The following is a 16632-nucleotide window of genomic DNA, read 5'->3' on the forward strand; positions in this document are numbered from 1 at the left end:
ACCAGGAAGGAAAAGCAGGGGGCGAAAAGGCAAGAATGGCAGAGGAAAGAGCGAGAAGAGCCCAGGAATTCAGTGCATGGGCCAAAAAGGCAGAGAAGGAGTATGGAGCACAATGGGTGCTGGACGTGGTGCAGACGGAAGAAAGGGCTAGGGCAATGTCGCCTTTGCTGCTGGAGGAGTCCGCTGGCAGCGACGAAGAAGCCAAAAGAGGTTAAGAGAGATCACAAGGGAGTCACAAGAGCCAGAGATGCCTAAAATAAAACAGAGGAAAGGAACCAAGAAAGGTATCGTAAAATTGAATAACAATATTGGCAAAATGGTAAAAGTATTAAATGCATGTATCAAGGCCCAGAGCCGGTAAAGGGAGAATAAAAAAGCATGCATGGAAGGAATACGACCATGAATTCAGGAAAGAAATGGATTGCTTCCTAGACATAGGGTGGGATGAAGAAAATTACAACCTATACATATTTAACATACTAAAAGAGAAATGGGATACCAGGGATCAGTATAGTGCGGGGAGCTATTATAGGAGACAGTATGGCCAAAGCGATTATAGAAGCGAGTACAGATACATCAACAGGAGATACGATAACTCTTATGACAGAGCAAGGGAACAGAATTTTCGGAGTAGACAATACGAGGCACAGAGAGGGTGGCAGAGCAACATACCCCCGACAGCACAAGGGGGTGGTAAAGGGAGTAACGGGACGGCAAGGTCAGAGACAGCACAATGCCGTAATTTTGAGAAGGGAATATCATGCAGCTGGGGGAAGAAATGTAAATTCAATCACAGATGCGAGAACTGCGGAGGAGAGCATATTACCGCCAAATGCGCCAGAGCAGTGCCCAGTAAGTACAGGGTCCCAGAAAAACGGAACTAGGAGCAAAGAAGAGAAAGGGGCCACACCAATAAAAATCGAGAATATGGAAAGGTGGCTAAGGGTGTTTCCAGACCAGGAAGGAGCAGAAATAATAAGGCGAGGTTTCCAAGAAGGTTTCATGATACCATTTAATGGGCAAGGTTTGCAGAACACACCAAAAAACCTGAAATCCGCTTTAGAAAATAAGGAGTTGGTGGGCAAAAAAATCAGAAAAGAAATTGAACTGGGGAGGATAGGAGGCCCGTACAGTTCTCCTCCTTTTGAAGAATATATATGCACACCTTTGGGCCTAGTCCCAAAAAAAGAGGCAGGCGAGTTTCGGCTGATTCACCATCTGTCATATCCGCCAGGGGGCTCGGTTAACGACGGCATCACACAAGAGGCGTCGTCGGTAAATTACTCAGATTTCCTGGAAGCAGTGCAGTTAGTGAGGAAAGCGGGGCAGGGAGCTTGGATGGCGAAAGCAGATATTAAGTCAGCATTTCGCCTATTGCCTGTGAAGAGTGAATCACAGAGATGGCTATGCATGCACTGGGAGGGCAAATACTTTGTAGACAAATGTCTCCCTATGGGCTGCGCCATTTCTTGTGCGTACTTTGAGAAAGTGAGCTCTTTCCTGCAATGGGCTCTTACAAAGGAAATGAAGGGGGCACAGGTAGTCCATTACCTGGACGATTTTCTATTTGTGGGACCAAAAGGTTCCGAGCTGTGTAAAAATACATTGAAGAAATTTAAGACATTAACAGAAGAGTGGGGTTTTCCGCTTGCAGAAGAAAAAACGATGGGACCAACTCAAGTAATACAATTCTTAGGCATCGAAATTGACTCACGGGTCGGGGTGTGCAGGATCCCGGAGGAGAAGGTGGCGGACTTGCTAGGTGCAATCACAGACCTGAAAGGGAGAAACAAGGCCACAGTAAGAGAGTTGCAATCACTAGCAGGGAAATTGAACTTTGCAGGGAAGGTCATACCGCAAGGCAGGATATTCCAGAGAAGGGTAGAACAAAGAACAAACGGTGCTAAGGTGGGGCACCACAGGGTGCGGATCGGTGGAGCAATAAAGAAAGATTTGGAGGTTTGGGAAGAATTTTTAAAATCGTTCAATGGTTCAGTGATCTAGCGCACACCTATACACAAAGAAAGAGAAAGGGTGTTGTTCACGGATGCAGCTGGGGATTTCGGCTTTGGTGCAATATTGGGTACAGAATGGTGCGCAGAAAGATGGCCAGAGGCATGGCATGAGGCAGCATGGACAAATAACATTACACTCTTGGAGCTATTTCCGATCTGGGTAGCTCTGTGTGCATGGGAAACAAAACTAAACAGCAAAGTGTTAAACGTGTGGTCAGATAACATGGCGGTAGTGCATGTGATAAATAACGGAAACGCTTCATGCCCGCTGGTCTTGGAGCTAATGAGGGCAATAACGCTGGCTTGTCTGAATAATAATGTTAGCATGAGGGCGAGACACATCGCCGGTGAAGCAAATATGGTCGCTGATGCCTTGTCTCGTTTTCAGTGGAGCAGGTTCAGAGAACTACGGCCGGATGCAAGAAGGATGAAAACGCCCACGCCAAAAAAGGCATGGATACCACTGGAAGCATGGCAAAAGGGTCGGTTAGCCACAAGGTTGACTCAGAAGAGGAGGAAAGCCCACGAGAGCAAGTAGTAGAGAGATTGGCCAGAAACGCCATAACATACAAAACTGGTGAGCAATATAAAAAACATGTGAATAATGTGTTGAGAGAATCAAGAGTGAAAGAGGTGGGGGATATCACAGTCTCCAATTTGTGTGACTTTTTGGGGAGTGCATTTACACAGGGGAAGAGGAAAAGCTGGGCGGCAGCACATTTGGCTGCAGTCGCGTATACAGCAAAGGTTGCTGGGTTGGCAGACCCGACAGCAAGCCCACGGTTGAAATACGCAATGAAGGGGTGGGCTAGGTTAGAAAGCAGGGAACCAGACAACAGGAGGCCCCTGAATTTTTTGAAAGTAGTAAAATTGTTACAATTATTGCATAGCACATGTAGCGACAGCTATGAGAGTATGCTGTTCAGGGCGGCATTTGCATTGGTATATTATGGTGCATTCAGGGTCGGGGAGCTTGTAGCAAGTAACACGATGGCAGGAGACGGGCTAGCAAGGAGCGACGTCAGCATAGGTTATAAGGGTATGTCCATACTACTAAGGAGATCAAAAACGGACCAAGGAGGGAAGGGGCGAACAATCGAGCTAAATTGTATTAAGGAAAGGGACCACTGCCCCAGGTGCATTACTGAGCAATTTCTCAAGGTACGACCTGAGGTCGGGGGACAGCTGTTGATACATAGGGATGGCAAAGCCCTCAGCAGGTATCAATTCCAAGCCGTGCTAAAGAAAACAATAGCGAAAGCAGGGTGGGACGCAGCCGAGTTTGGGACCCACTCCTTCAGGATAGGGGCAGCCACCTCCGCATGGGCAGGGGGACTAGGGGCGAAAGGAGTAAAGAAAATTGGGGGGTGGAAGTCACAATGTTTCAAAAAATACGTGCGAGAGTATTTGATATGATTCATCTCCCATCCACCCATGCAGATGAGGCCCCCTACAAGTCGGCATGGATAGTCGGCCATTCATTCGTGACACGAGCAGGCAGGTGGATCGAAGATTTCAGAGAAGGATTACATTTTAAGCGGACAATAACGTCCTGGTGGGGCCTCCCAGGAATGCATTGGGAGGACATCCACGATCGGCTATCGGACCTGATCGGGTTCAGGGACCCTCCCGAATACCTGGTCATCCACTTAGGGGGAAATGACTTGGTTAAGACAAATAGGGGTGAGCTGATGCGCAGCATATGCGAATCATTAAGGGCAATAGCCCACTGTTGGTGGAAAACCAACATTTTCATGTCAGAGATAATTACCCGCAGAATTTGGTATGGGGTACACAGACGGCAGGCCATTGAGACAGCGCGGAAAAAACTGAACAAAGCTGTAGAAAAATACTGTAGGAGCACGGGTCTCCATTTCATAAGACATGGGCTGTCACAAAATGACCCAGAGTGGTTTCATCAGGACGGGGTGCACTTATCCAATAAAGGGATGGGCAGATTTGCGGACAACATCTTTCAAGCATTAGCAGCACGTGGATGCAAATAGGTTCGCTGTTTGGGGGGACCTGAGCGGGTTAGGCAACACCCACTCAGGCGTGGCGGCACGTGTCCAGGAAGAGATGCCACAGGGCAACGAAAACTAGCCTAAGGGAAGGCTCGGCATCCATAACCCTGGACACGAGGTGCCCAAAAGCGATTGATAAGGATGTTTGGCTGTCATGATTATTGTGTGGCATTGTTTCTGTAGAAAATAAAAGGCCTACGGCCACAATTTTTCCACAAAGCTAGAATATGGTCTGTACTATCATTTCATTATCACAAGTGACAGGTTTCAGGTACAAGAGCAGGGGCGGAACCCACACTACTCAGCCTATGCCCCAGGCCCCGTGCCATACAGGGTATGACACGATGGAGGGCCTGGGGGTTAGGCGCAGGGTGGGGGAGACGAACGGCGGGAAACAAAGAGGGAGGGGCAGCCAAAGCGGCGCCCCCACCCTCGGTGCTGCCAGGGGAACGCACCAAAAGGTGTGAAGGAAGCAGCAGGGGGGGCAGGAAGAAGCCCGGCCCCCAGCAACACATCAAAGGGGACAGGGAGGATAAATACCCCTGTGAAACCCAAGGAGGCACAAACAGGTCCGGAGCTCACCTCACTCGGGTAGGCTCCCCGGACCTGGGAAAGGGGAAAAGGAAACGTATTACCACCCAACCCACCCGGCAAAAGAAGAAGGAACAGGATCAAGAGCGCCAAGTACTCTTCATCGGTACATGGTAGAAGAAAAAGTCGTAGGCGGCGGCACGTGTCCAGGAAGAGATGCCTCAGGGCAACGAAAACTAGCCTAAGGGAAGGCTCGGCATCCATAACCTTGGACACGAGGTGCCCAAAAGCGATTGATAAGGATGTTTGGCTGTCATGATTATTGTGTGGCATTATTTCTGTAGAAAATAAAAGGCCTACGGCCACAATTTTTCCACAAAGCTAGAATATGGTCTGTACTATCATTTCATTATCACAAGTGACAGGTTTCAGGTACAAGAGCAGGGGCGGAACCCACACTACTCAGCCTAACACAGTCAGGCGCGTGCCAAGCGGGTTGCCGCTTGCAGTCCAGTAGTGCTGCCTGCAACACAGTCCCCCAAAGGCCAGGCTTAAGTCACGCGGAAAGGTGGCAGGGCTGGGGGAAAGTCGGTCATATGTCAGGCAAAGACTCTGGAGGCCAAAAGCCCAGGGGCATCATAGTTAGTTACATATAACGCATCCCCCAAAGACTTCATGACTGGTTAATTCCTCAAGTATTACTATCTGAGCAAGACGGGCAGGGCTGGGGTAGAGTCAGACATATACAATAAGCTCTACTCTGCAAGGGTAGCAGGGCTGGGCAGCTCGGCTAAGGGTTAGCCTCCCTAGTAGGGGCAAAGTCACTCACACATCAGGGTCCCCTCTGCGAGACATCAGACTCGCCTCTGCCAGAGACCGGGCTCCCCTCTGCCAGACACCTGGCTCCCCTTTGCCAGACATCAGACTCGCCTCTGCAAGACATCAGGCTCCCCTCTGCGAGACACCTGCTCCCCTCTGCCAGGTAACGGGCTCCCCTCTGCGAGACATCAGGCTCGCCTCTGCCAGACACCAGGCTCCCTTCTGCGAGACATCAGACTCGCCTCTGCCAGAGACCGGGCTCCCCTCTGCGAGACACCGGCTCCCCTCTGCCAGACACCGGGCTCCCCTCTGCGAGACATCAGACTTGCCTCTGCGAGACATCAGGCTCCCCTCTGCGAGACACCAGCTCCCCTCTGCCAGATAGCGGGCTCCCCTCTGCCAGACACCTGGCTCCCCTTTGCCAGACATCAGACTCGCCTCTGCAAGACATCAGGCTCCCCTCTGCGAGACACCTGCTCCCCTCTGCCAGGTAACGGGCTCCCCTCTGCGAGACATCAGACTCGCCTCTGCCAGACACCGGGCTCCCGTCTGCGAGACCCGTACACTTCGCAACAGGGTTAGTGAAATGCCACGGCATGTTCCATGTAAAAAAAAATTATGTGAAAAACCGGGATGACAATGTTGAAAAGTGAAACGGTTGATTGTAATCTCTAAATAAAGCCCAGCAGTCCTTTACATTAACCTGATGCTACGAATGTAAACACTGATAAGTAACAGACATGAAGATTACTTGTAAAACTCAACCTAGATGGCCTAAACAAAAGCCAGCAAATCTCAACCCTTGTTTAACTTCAAAAGAAAATAAGCATATCCGTGCACGGAAGGGTGCCCCCGTGTGCCCACTTAAGTATGACTGAATCCATACCCACCACAGCGGCACCAAAGCGCTCTGGCCCTAACTATGCTGACGGAAAAACGACTCCCTCGAGATGTACCTCCCACGCTTTTCACCCTAATTCCTTCATTATTACAAACTCATGTTCTTGTACTTACAACTCAACTTTCTTGTTTTCCCATGACACGTTTGGATTTTCTCTACGTTCCCATGCGACTGTTTGATGCTTTCTACTTTCCGGGTATCTGCGGCGAGACTCGCCTCTGATTGGTCAGAAGGGCTTGGGGCTCAGTCGGCGGTGGGGGCTGCAGCCAGCTGCCCCTGGGCGCCATCACGGATGCTTAGTGGGCAGAGGGCGGGAAAGCAGCAGGGGCACATGGAATAGTCGCGCGGGAGGGGGAACAGCCATAGAAAAGGGCGCAAAACGCAAACCACTTACCGACAAGAAAAAAAAGCAGGAGGGCCGTCTGTGCTGTCCTTCTGAGGCAATGGGTCCTCGTAGGCAGGAGGGCCGGCGGGAATTCTGCCGTTTCTCAGGATTCAGGGGGCTGGACCCGCCTAGACATTATAACGAAGCCCCCCCATCCTTTTTTAGAGGGAAGGTGGCATCCAGGGTGGGCCAGGTCCCCCTCTATAAGGCCGTGTGTCTCCTCCACTGGGGGTGTCAGTGATGTGCTCTTTTGGGGTCTCGAGACAAAGCCCCCCGTGTCAGGGCTGGGGGCTGGGGGTGTTGTGTGGTGAGGTCAGTAGCCGGCCTCTCTTTTCACGGCCGCAGATGGCTTTGTGTGCCGCTTCTATGGCGCTGGCACAATGGCCTGTCAGTGCCCGCAGCCGGCGCAGAACAAGGGGCTGCGCTGTGAGGCCCATGGCTGTGTGACAAAGGGGTGGCGGGGCGCCACCCCATCACGGGGAGAAGGAGGCCCTGACCCAGTCTAGGCGGCTGTTTGCGTCGGGGGTTGCCTTGGTGCAAAGTGCAGAAGCCACTGGCCTCGCCGGCCTTTCTGGGTCTCTGGAAGGGGGCTGGCTGCTCAGACCCGCTCTGGGGGTGGCATCACATGTTAATGTTAGTGCTGCAGGGCACTCATTTTTGAATGTTCAATTGAAGCACAACTTACCATACAGGATTGGGGAATACAACTCATTTACACAGATAAAATAAAGGCGACAGACAAACACGTTATAGTCTTGGGAAGAGTATGCTAAAAAAAAACAACAACAGGGAAGACTGTGGAGCGCGGGGTGGGGGGCCTAAGACAGTCCAGGAGAAACAGCATGCGAGATAGGGGCCTATGGCAGTCCAGGAGAAACAGCCATGCCACATGGGCGAGATGGGGGCCTATGGCAGTCCAGGAGAAACAGCCATGCCACATGGGCGAGATGGGGGATGGGGACCTATGACAGATCAGAAGAAACAGCCATGCCACATGGGCGGGATGGGGGCCTAGGACAGTTCAGAAAAACAGCCATGCCACATGGGCGAGATGGGGGCCATGACATTCCAGGAGAAACAGCCATGCCACATGGGCGAGATGGGGGCCATGACATTCCAGGAGAAACAGCCATGCACACATGGGCGGGATGGGGGGGCCTAAGACAGTCCAGAAGAAACAGCCATGCACACATGGGCGAGATGGGGGCCTAAACAGTCCAAGACAAACAGCCATGCACACATGGGCGGGATGGGGGCCTATGACAATCCAGTAGAAACAGCCATGCACACATGGGCGAGATGGGAGGCCTAAGACAGTCCAGAAGAAACAGCCATGCACACATGGGCGAGATGGGGGCCTAAACAGTCCAAGACAAACAGCCATGCACACATGGGCGGGATGGGGGCCTATGACAATCCAGTAGAAACAGCCATGCACACATGGGCGAGATGGGGGAGTCTAAGGCAGTCCAGAAGAAATAGCCATGCACACATGGGCGAGATGGTGGCATATGACAGTCCAGGAGAAACAGCCATGCACAGAAGGCCGAGATGGGGGCCTATGACAGAGAATCATACATGCACACATGGGCGAGATGGGGGCCTATGACAGAGAATCAGCCACGCACACATGGGCGAGATGGGGGCCTATGACAGAGAATCAGCCACGCACACATGGGCAAGATGGGGGCCTATGACAGTCCAGGAGAATCAACCACGCACACATGGGCAAGATGGGAGCCTATGACAGAGAATCAGCCACGCACACATGGGCGAGATGCGGGAATATGACAGTCCAGGAGAAACAGCCGCGCACACATGGGCGAGATGGGGCCTATGACAGAGAATCAGCCACGCACACATGGGCGAGATGGGGGCCTATGACAGAGAATCAGCCACGCACACATGGGCAAGATGGGGGCCTATGACAGAGAATCAGCCACGCACACCTGGGCAAGATGGGGGCCTATGACAGTCCAAGAGAATCAGCCATGCACACATGGGCGAGATGGGGGCCTATGGCGATGGGGGCCTATGACAGAGAACCAGCCATGCACACACGGGCGAGATGGGGGCCTATGACAGAGAATCAGCCATGCACACACGGGCGAGATGGGGGGCCTATGACAGAGAATCAGCCATGCACACTTGGGCGAGACGGGGCCTATGACAGAGAATCAGCCATGCACACATGGGTGAGAAGGGGGCCTATGACAGAGAATCAGCCACGCACACATGGGCGAGAAGGGGGCCTATGACAGAGAAACAGCCACGCACACATGGGCGAGATGGGGGCCTATGACAGAGAATCAGCCACGCACACATGGGCGGGATGGGGGCCTATGACAGAGAATCAGCCATGCACACACGGGCGAGATGGGGGCCTATGACAGAGAATCAGCCACGCACACACGGGCGAGATGAGGGCCTATGACAGAGAAACAGCCATGCACACTTGGGCGAGATGGGGGCCTATGACAGAGAATCAGCCATGCACACACGGGCGAGATGGGGGCCTATGACAGAGAATCAGTCATGCACAAACGGGCGAGATGGGGGCCTATGACAGAGAATCAGCCATGCACACACGGGCGAGATGGGGGCCTATGACAGAGAATCAGCCACGCACAAACGGGCGAGATGGGGGCCTATGACAGAGAATCATCCACGCACACACGGGCGAGATGGGGGCCTATGACAGAGAATCAGCCACGCACACACGGGCGAGATGGGGCCCTATGGCAGAGAATCAGTCACGCACACACGGGCGAGATGGGGGCCTATGGCAGAGAATCAGCCATGCACACACGTGTGGCCACTTTTGATTTTCAGCACTGGGGCAAGATTTACATTTTTATTTTGGACGTTCTTAACCCTATTGCTGCAAACATTAGCACGATGAACACCAAGAAGTTGCGCACAGGCTTGAACTGGCATATAGGGCAATGCCCGAAGTGCCAGCCCATGACTGTAGGATGGGCCCGTTTTTTTGGGCCAGAATGGACCACTTTTTTAGCCAGTGTGGGCCAGTATCTTAAGCTACTACTACAATCGTTTTAACCAATGTTACTAAGTAAATATTCTTTCAAATGCACTATTTTAAATGTATATCACTAAAAATACCCCACAGGGTAGTATGCAAACAGTCTTTTCCGAAAAGTAATGAATTTCGGTTTTCGATTGTGGGCCACTTTTTCGCTGGTGCCCATGGGAATGTCATGTCCCAGTCCCACACTGGTTGTACACACCTGACAATCGTGGGGTAAAGCATGGGATTCTGGTGTGAGGGGTTTACACGAGCACAGCATAAGGCTTGGCGTTTCATTCAGGAAACGAGTACAGGCAGAGCATTCTGAATGTAAAACACAGTGCATTGAAGCTACACCCATTACAGGCAATCCTTCCATGCAAATACGGTTTCACGCACAGCTGCCATCTGATACATTCACCCCTATTGGTGTCCATGTGTAAAATGGGCAGGCTACCAGAATAATCATTTTAAATTAAGCAATGCCAACGACCCAAAATCTGCCCAACAGGGGGAGGGAGGCCATAGTGCATGCCCACTCAAGCCAGGCCCTCGCAGCTGAGACCGCAAACTATGAGGTTCCGGCAAGCACCAATGTGCTTTGATTTGATAGAGGGCACAGGCCTGCCCACTGAGAATGGGAACTTTTCTCACGCATGGAACCTTTCCTGGATTTTGTTCACTAACCTCATGAATCAAATCCATAAACACTGGTCGAAGTGTATGAAAGGAAGTCGTGGCACTAAGTTCCCTGCTGGCCCGGCCCGCACCCCACCATCCCTATCGCCACACCCCCTCCCACGCAAAATACAAACCCCCAAACAAATGCGCCAGCTGTTTAAGTGAATTAAAGTATAGGTACAGTAAAACTTTTAAAAAAGAGTAGAGGAGCACCGCTCCCAGCTGCTCCGGCCCACTTCGACCACTGTCCATAAATCATATTTAAATCACTGACCATGGTTTGTAAGGGCCAGAGGGTTAGCAGAAGTGAATGCCAATGGAAACTGCAGGGCTGGCTGAAAAGGTGTCAGGACTGTTCGGGTCTACTTCAAAATTATGTTTATGAGCCCCCTTACCTTGAGTTGGAAAAAACTGTTCAAAGTACCCGTAGTATGCAGATATTTATAAAGGAGTCAAAAGAGTGCAGCAAGGGGGTTAATAGCTGCAGATTACCATGGACAGGCAGCCAGCAGGGAGCTGAAATACTAAATGTCCACTGAAAAGCTAATAATCACTCTTTGACAGCAGGTGCGAATGTAAAGGAAACAGAAGAGAAAATGCAATTCGCGCATTAGAAGGTTGCTGGATACTGCAAGAGGCCTGAGGGAGGAGATGACCTGAAGGTGCCAGCAAGGGTAGCCTGTAACGTGTGCACTTCAAAGCACACATTTAATATTTCCAACTCAAAGGAGCACGTTGCTGTCTTGTAAGACTGTAGCAAAAAGACAAATTCCACAAGAACAGCCACCCTTCCTAACACGCTTAGGTGTAGAATATCCACAAAAAGTAGAATTCATTAACATACTAAAACACATAACACACATGAACATAACTTAGTCTTAATCAAAAAAACACATTACTATCTCAATCATATTCATAAAGTTGTAGAGATAGAGGTGAGGTTAGGGGTGGAAAAGTGAGAGGTATAGTTATACACATATATTTTCTCTCTCAGTTGTTTCAAAACACAACGTAGCCTATGTCTTGCAAGACTGCCAAGATGTGGCAGCTTCTCAGACTGCACTCTGAGGCTCAAGGCTCATTCCAATTGAAAACATTGAAAGGCCCTGATGCTGTCGCTGGCAAACTGAAAATAATCTCTGGCTGTCAATGTAACATTCGGGAGTTGGGGGAACGCCACAATGATTGGTTGCTGTTTTCTCCGCACCATTAGAAGGCGGGCACTTCTGAAGGTCTATGGTTCTGCTGCAATGGTTGGAAGGTGGCAAATCTCTTCCTGGATCCTTGCTGCCCCTGCGGGGGTATTGAGTATTTTTCTGTTGTATACCTTTTGTTTCACAGGGTTTGTGTCTTCCCTTATCTACACAACCCTGCACCTGCCCCTCTGCACTTGCCTCCCCCTATCCCCTCCCATCTCACTCCTCCTTCCAATACCCCTCCATCCTCCCACCTCCTACCCTCTATCCACTCTCCCTCTATCTTTCCCCATTTATCACTCCCTCTTCTTTGCCTCCCTCTCTTAATCCTTCAAAGGCTTAGTTTTTCTTTCTTTTGCTCCTTCCATCTCACAGTCCCTCCGTGTTCCTCCCTATCACCCCTCCTTCACTCTCTCTCTCCAAACATTACACCCTGATCCCTGGCTCATTCTTTCTTTTCGCTCGCCCCTTCCGACCCCACTTACCCATGCTATTTCTCTCCCACTCCTTGACCTCCCTCCTCTACTTTCCTAATTTCTATCTCTAGCCCACGCCCCGCCTTTCTCTCTCCATGTCTTTACCTACTTCCTTCCTCTACTTCTCTCCATATTTCCTCCTTCCATTCCTCTCTACCAGTCTCTTGGGCAGGTGGGCCCTCTGGCAGCACACAGCATTCCACAGCAGGTGATTTAGCATGCTGAGCTATCTTATTGGAGTGTGACTTAATTGCCTCCAGTTTAAAACCCGGGAGAGTTTGGGGACTGACTCCCTGCTTAAGAGAGGAAGATTGAGACAGCGGCAACATCGGTGGGGTCAGGTGAGAGAGGCGAAGAAAAAGAGAACGTTGACAGGCGAGAAGGATGGCGAAAAAAGGATTACAAAATAAAGTTAGGGAAGAAAGAATGGAAATAAAGTGAAATTAAAAAGTTACAGCAAGAAAAATTAAATGAAAGAGGAAAAATAAGAAACAGCAAAAGGAGAACAACAAGCATGGCGTGTCCAATTGCTTTGGCTTGTCCCCCATTCAAGACTGAGGTGATGATGAGGCGGCCTTCCCACTTTGAAGTTAGCAGCACTTGCTCATTTTGCGAGATGCATGCTTGTAATGTGTGACCCTCCCATTGTGTATTACCCTTTTAAGGGAATGTGTCCCTCCCACGTGTATTGCCCTTTTAAGTGCACCTGTAGGCACGTGAAGGAGAACGGCTGCAGACTCCAACTATGGAATTCCTGTTGTCTCCGTCTCTCATTGTGGGCCCGCAGGCCTACACCGTGTGATCGCAGTCCTGCGGTCCTGGCCTGCAGACACCACGCTGTGTGACCACAGCCCTGCAGGGCCTTGCTGGTTTGGGCCCCCCAGACCGGCCTGGTGCCCTGGCTCCAACCCAGGCACCCACCATCCAGGATGCTCCAGGCATCCCCAGTGCTCCAGCACCCAGGCTGTGCCCCACAGCCTCTCAGGGCCCTGTCCTGCAACACCTTGTAAATCCGGGTGACCCTGGCATATCAGCATGGTGCTGGGCCCCCCAGCACCAATGAGGACGACCACGTGACGGCCGCCAGCCCCACAACAACGCTAACACCTCAAAAAGCCTGAGCGCAGCAGCAGAGGAGCCAGAAGCCCTGCCTTGCAGAGTGAGCGTGTAGACATTCACAGCATACGTGCATTCTTAAAACTGCCTTCGCCCAGTCCAGATTTTGTATTATGTTCGTTTTTAGTTGCACTTGCAAAGATCCTGCATGCAAATGCTTTACAACATATCCACAGGGGAAATTACACTACTGCCCCCATTGTACAAGGAGAATGGGGGCCGCTGCCCCCTTTGCCCCTGTGCACTCGGCATGCATGTTTATAAAAAAAGAGCAAAGATTTGAGAGGTCCAGGACCCGGCGGCACCCTGATAGTTGGGTATGGTGTTGCACCCTTGTTCCAGAAGGTTAGTGAGACTGGGAAGCTGCCCTGTATTTGGACGGAGACTATCGTGGTTTGGATGTATAGTATAAGCGTGGCCCCGTTAATGAGCCTAGTAGTTATAGAAGTTTAGATGGCTTTACTCTGACTTGATAGAGTCTCTATCTTTCTCTGTTCTTCCTCAGAGTCTCAGCTGATACCAACAGTCACAGGGAAATTTGTGGAAACGCAAGATGTGATAAGACGACTGGTTCGCATAGCACTAGACTGATATTTAGTTCCTTCAGTAATGTCGTCACTCATCAGGACCCCTCCAGAAAGCTGAGTTTTCTTCTCCAGCTTCTTTTCAGGGCTACAGTTCGTTCCACTGTTTTCCAAGTTAGTTAAATCAACACCGATTGTTTGTGTTTGACAAGCTATCTCAGTTTGTTTTAAAGATACCTCCACTATTACATGTTTTTCGTTCTCAACGTTGGATTTCATATGATCAATGTCTGTTTCAACCATATCTCGCATATGGAACAAGTTACTTACCTGTAACTGTTGTTCTCCAGCATGGGTCTGGCATGGATTCACATGCTCATGAATATTCCCCGTCGTCAGGCTGGGAATCCTCGGTAAAGAAAAAAACCAGTATCAGTTTCGTTTCTGATCTGTCTTTCGTAGTAATAACCAATCACTGGTCTCTGCATCATACTGACCACAGCCAATGACTGCCCTCTACCTAAGCACCGCCTCTGGCAGCCATCTTCAGATTTGGAAGCACGTGAAGTGGCAGTATGACCAAGTGAAGAGCCGCAGAGGGGTAGGCGGGAGGGTTCGCATGTGAATCCATGCCAGACCCATGCTGGAGAACAACAGTTACAGGTAAGTAACTTGTTCCTTCTCCAGCATGGGGTCTGGCATGGATTCACATGCTCATGAATAAAGAATACATAGCAGTACACACATGCACAACCACGGGAGGTGGCAAAGGCTCAACATTAAGCATCACATCAACTCAACATTAAGCATCTTACCTCCTCACCAGGCTCACCTCAGGCGAACAGGTTGCGCAGCACTGCTTGGCCGACCCTGGACTCCTCCCTGGAATCCCGGTCGACGCAGTAGAATTTCGTGAAGGTGTGCGTCGACCTCCACGTAGCAGCCCTGCATATGTCCAGCAGGGGCACACCAGATAGGAACGCCGTGGTAGCTGCGATCGCTCTGGTGGAATGGGCTCTCGGACGGCCAGGCAGCGGTCGGTTTGCCAACCGGTGACAGCACATGATACAGCCGGAGAGCCATCTGGAGATGGAAGCCTTCGAGAGAGCCTTCCCCTGATTGACAGGTCCAAAGTTCACAAAGAGTTGTGACGTCTTCCGAAAACCCTTCGTGCGGTCCACGTAGAACTTCAGCGCTCTAGCTACATCCAGCGAGTGCAAAGTCCTCTCAGCCGGCGACGAAGGCGACGGGAAAAACACAGGTAACACCAAGGGTTCGTTGAGATGGAAGTCCGACGGTACCTTGGGCATGAAGGAGGGGTGCGTCCTGAGCACTACCCTCGTGTCGTGGAAAGTCAAGTACGGGACCTTGCAGGAAAGGGCCTGGATCTCTCCCACTCGTCGTGCGGAGGTGATGGCCACAAGAAAAGCTGTTTTCCACGATAGAAACTTCAACGGGGCCGAGTGCAGAGGCTCGAACGGAGGTCCCATGAGCTTGGTCAGCACCACGTTGAGCTCCCACGCCGGGGCCGGAGCCTTCACCGGCGGGAACGATCTGAACAGTCCCTTCATGAACTCTTTCACCAGACGATGAGACCACAAGGACGTCCGGCCCGTGGTTCTGGTGTATCGGGAGATCGCAGCAAGATGAATCTTGATGGACGCGTGTGCCAGACCAGCTTTGGCCAGCGTCAGCAGGTACGGCAGTACTTGGGGAGCCGTAATCCGTAGAGGGTTAATCTTCTGTGCGTGGCACCAGACAGAGAACCTCTTCCATTTGTGTCCGTAGCATTTAAGAGTCGAGGACGCCCTGGCCTTTGCAAGAACCTCTCTGCAATCGGCCGGTATGTCGTATCCTCCAAACTCTAGCGCTGCAGGAGCCAGGCCTGCAAGTTCAGCGACTTCGGGTCGTGGTGGAGGATGGCGCCTCCTTCCCTGGAGAGTAGATCCGCGTCCGCCGGCAGCTTGATCGGCGGGGACGCTGACAAGTCCAGAAGGTCCGGGAACCATATCTGCCTCGGCCACGCAGGTGCGACGAGGATCATCCTGCACCGTGACCTCTTGAGCTGGTTGACGAGCCGGATTAGCAGAGGCAAGGGAGGGAACGCGTAGAGGAACAGGCCCTCCCAGGGGAACGAGAAAGCATCGCCCATGCTCCTCGTCTGGGGAAACCTGCTGGCGAACCTCCGGCACTTGGTGTTCGTCGCCGTCGCGAACAGGTCGATCTGGGGTGTGCCCCACCGTCGGAAGAGGCGATCCACCAGATCCTGCCGTAGTTCCCACTCGTGGCACGAGCGCAGCTCCCTGCTGAGTGAGTCGGCGATGGTGTTTTTTATCCCTGCCAGATGAAACGGCACCAGAAAAATCCCTTGGGCGACGGCCCAATGCCACAGGTCCTGCGCCTCCTTGGACAGCGCTGGGGACCTGGTTCCGCCCTGTTTCCTGATGTAAAACATGGTGGTGGTGTTGTCGGTGAAGATCCTCACCACCTTGCCCTTGAGGGACGGAAGGAAGGACCTGAGGGCCCAAAACACTGCACGGAGCTCCAGGACGTTGATATGTAGGGACTTCTCCGTCGGGAGCCAGAGTCCCCTTGCGTGCAGATTTTCGGTGTGCGCTCCCCACCCTTCCAGGGAGGCATCCGTGGTCACAGTCTCCTGGTGGGCTGGGGTCTGGAAGTCCATGCCCGCCGTCAGATGCGCGCGGGTGCCCCACCACCGTATCGCTCGTCGGAAACTCTCGTTGAGCTTGATCCTTTCCTCGAAGCTGCCCGTCGTCTGGATCCAACGCGCATCCAGGAATTCTTGCAACGGGCGCATCCGGAGCCTGCACATGGGAATGAGGTAGATGCAGGAAGACATCATCCCGAGGAGGGACTTGATGGACCTCACTTTGGCCGCGTCGGCCACCAACATCCGTTGCACCTTGCCCAAGATG

The 16632-nt window shown here is 51.8% G+C and overlaps 1 protein-coding gene across 8 annotated transcripts in view; it reads right to left on the reverse strand.

Moving 5' to 3' along the window:
- SORBS3 (sorbin and SH3 domain containing 3) overlaps positions 1-16632 on the reverse strand; it is a 683012-nt gene that overhangs the window by 405790 nt on the left and 260590 nt on the right. The window contains exons 1-2 of one of the 8 annotated variants that reach the window (XM_069617710.1): positions 6685-6700; positions 1715-1776 (exon numbers count right to left, since the gene is read on the reverse strand). The exons of 5 other annotated variants lie outside the window; for them this stretch is intronic. The gene's annotated coding sequence lies outside the window, so the exon portion shown is untranslated. Of the gene's footprint in view, positions 1-1714; positions 1777-6684; positions 6831-16632 lie in introns of those variants that run through there. 2 more of the 8 variants (XM_069617709.1, XM_069617711.1) reach the window with 2 other exon arrangements.

The sequence above is a fragment of the Ambystoma mexicanum genome, chromosome 10 (genome assembly GCF_040938575.1).
Source record: "Ambystoma mexicanum isolate Mex_15411 chromosome 10, UKY_AmexF1_1, whole genome shotgun sequence".
Taxonomy (NCBI): Eukaryota; Metazoa; Chordata; class Amphibia; order Caudata; family Ambystomatidae; genus Ambystoma; species Ambystoma mexicanum.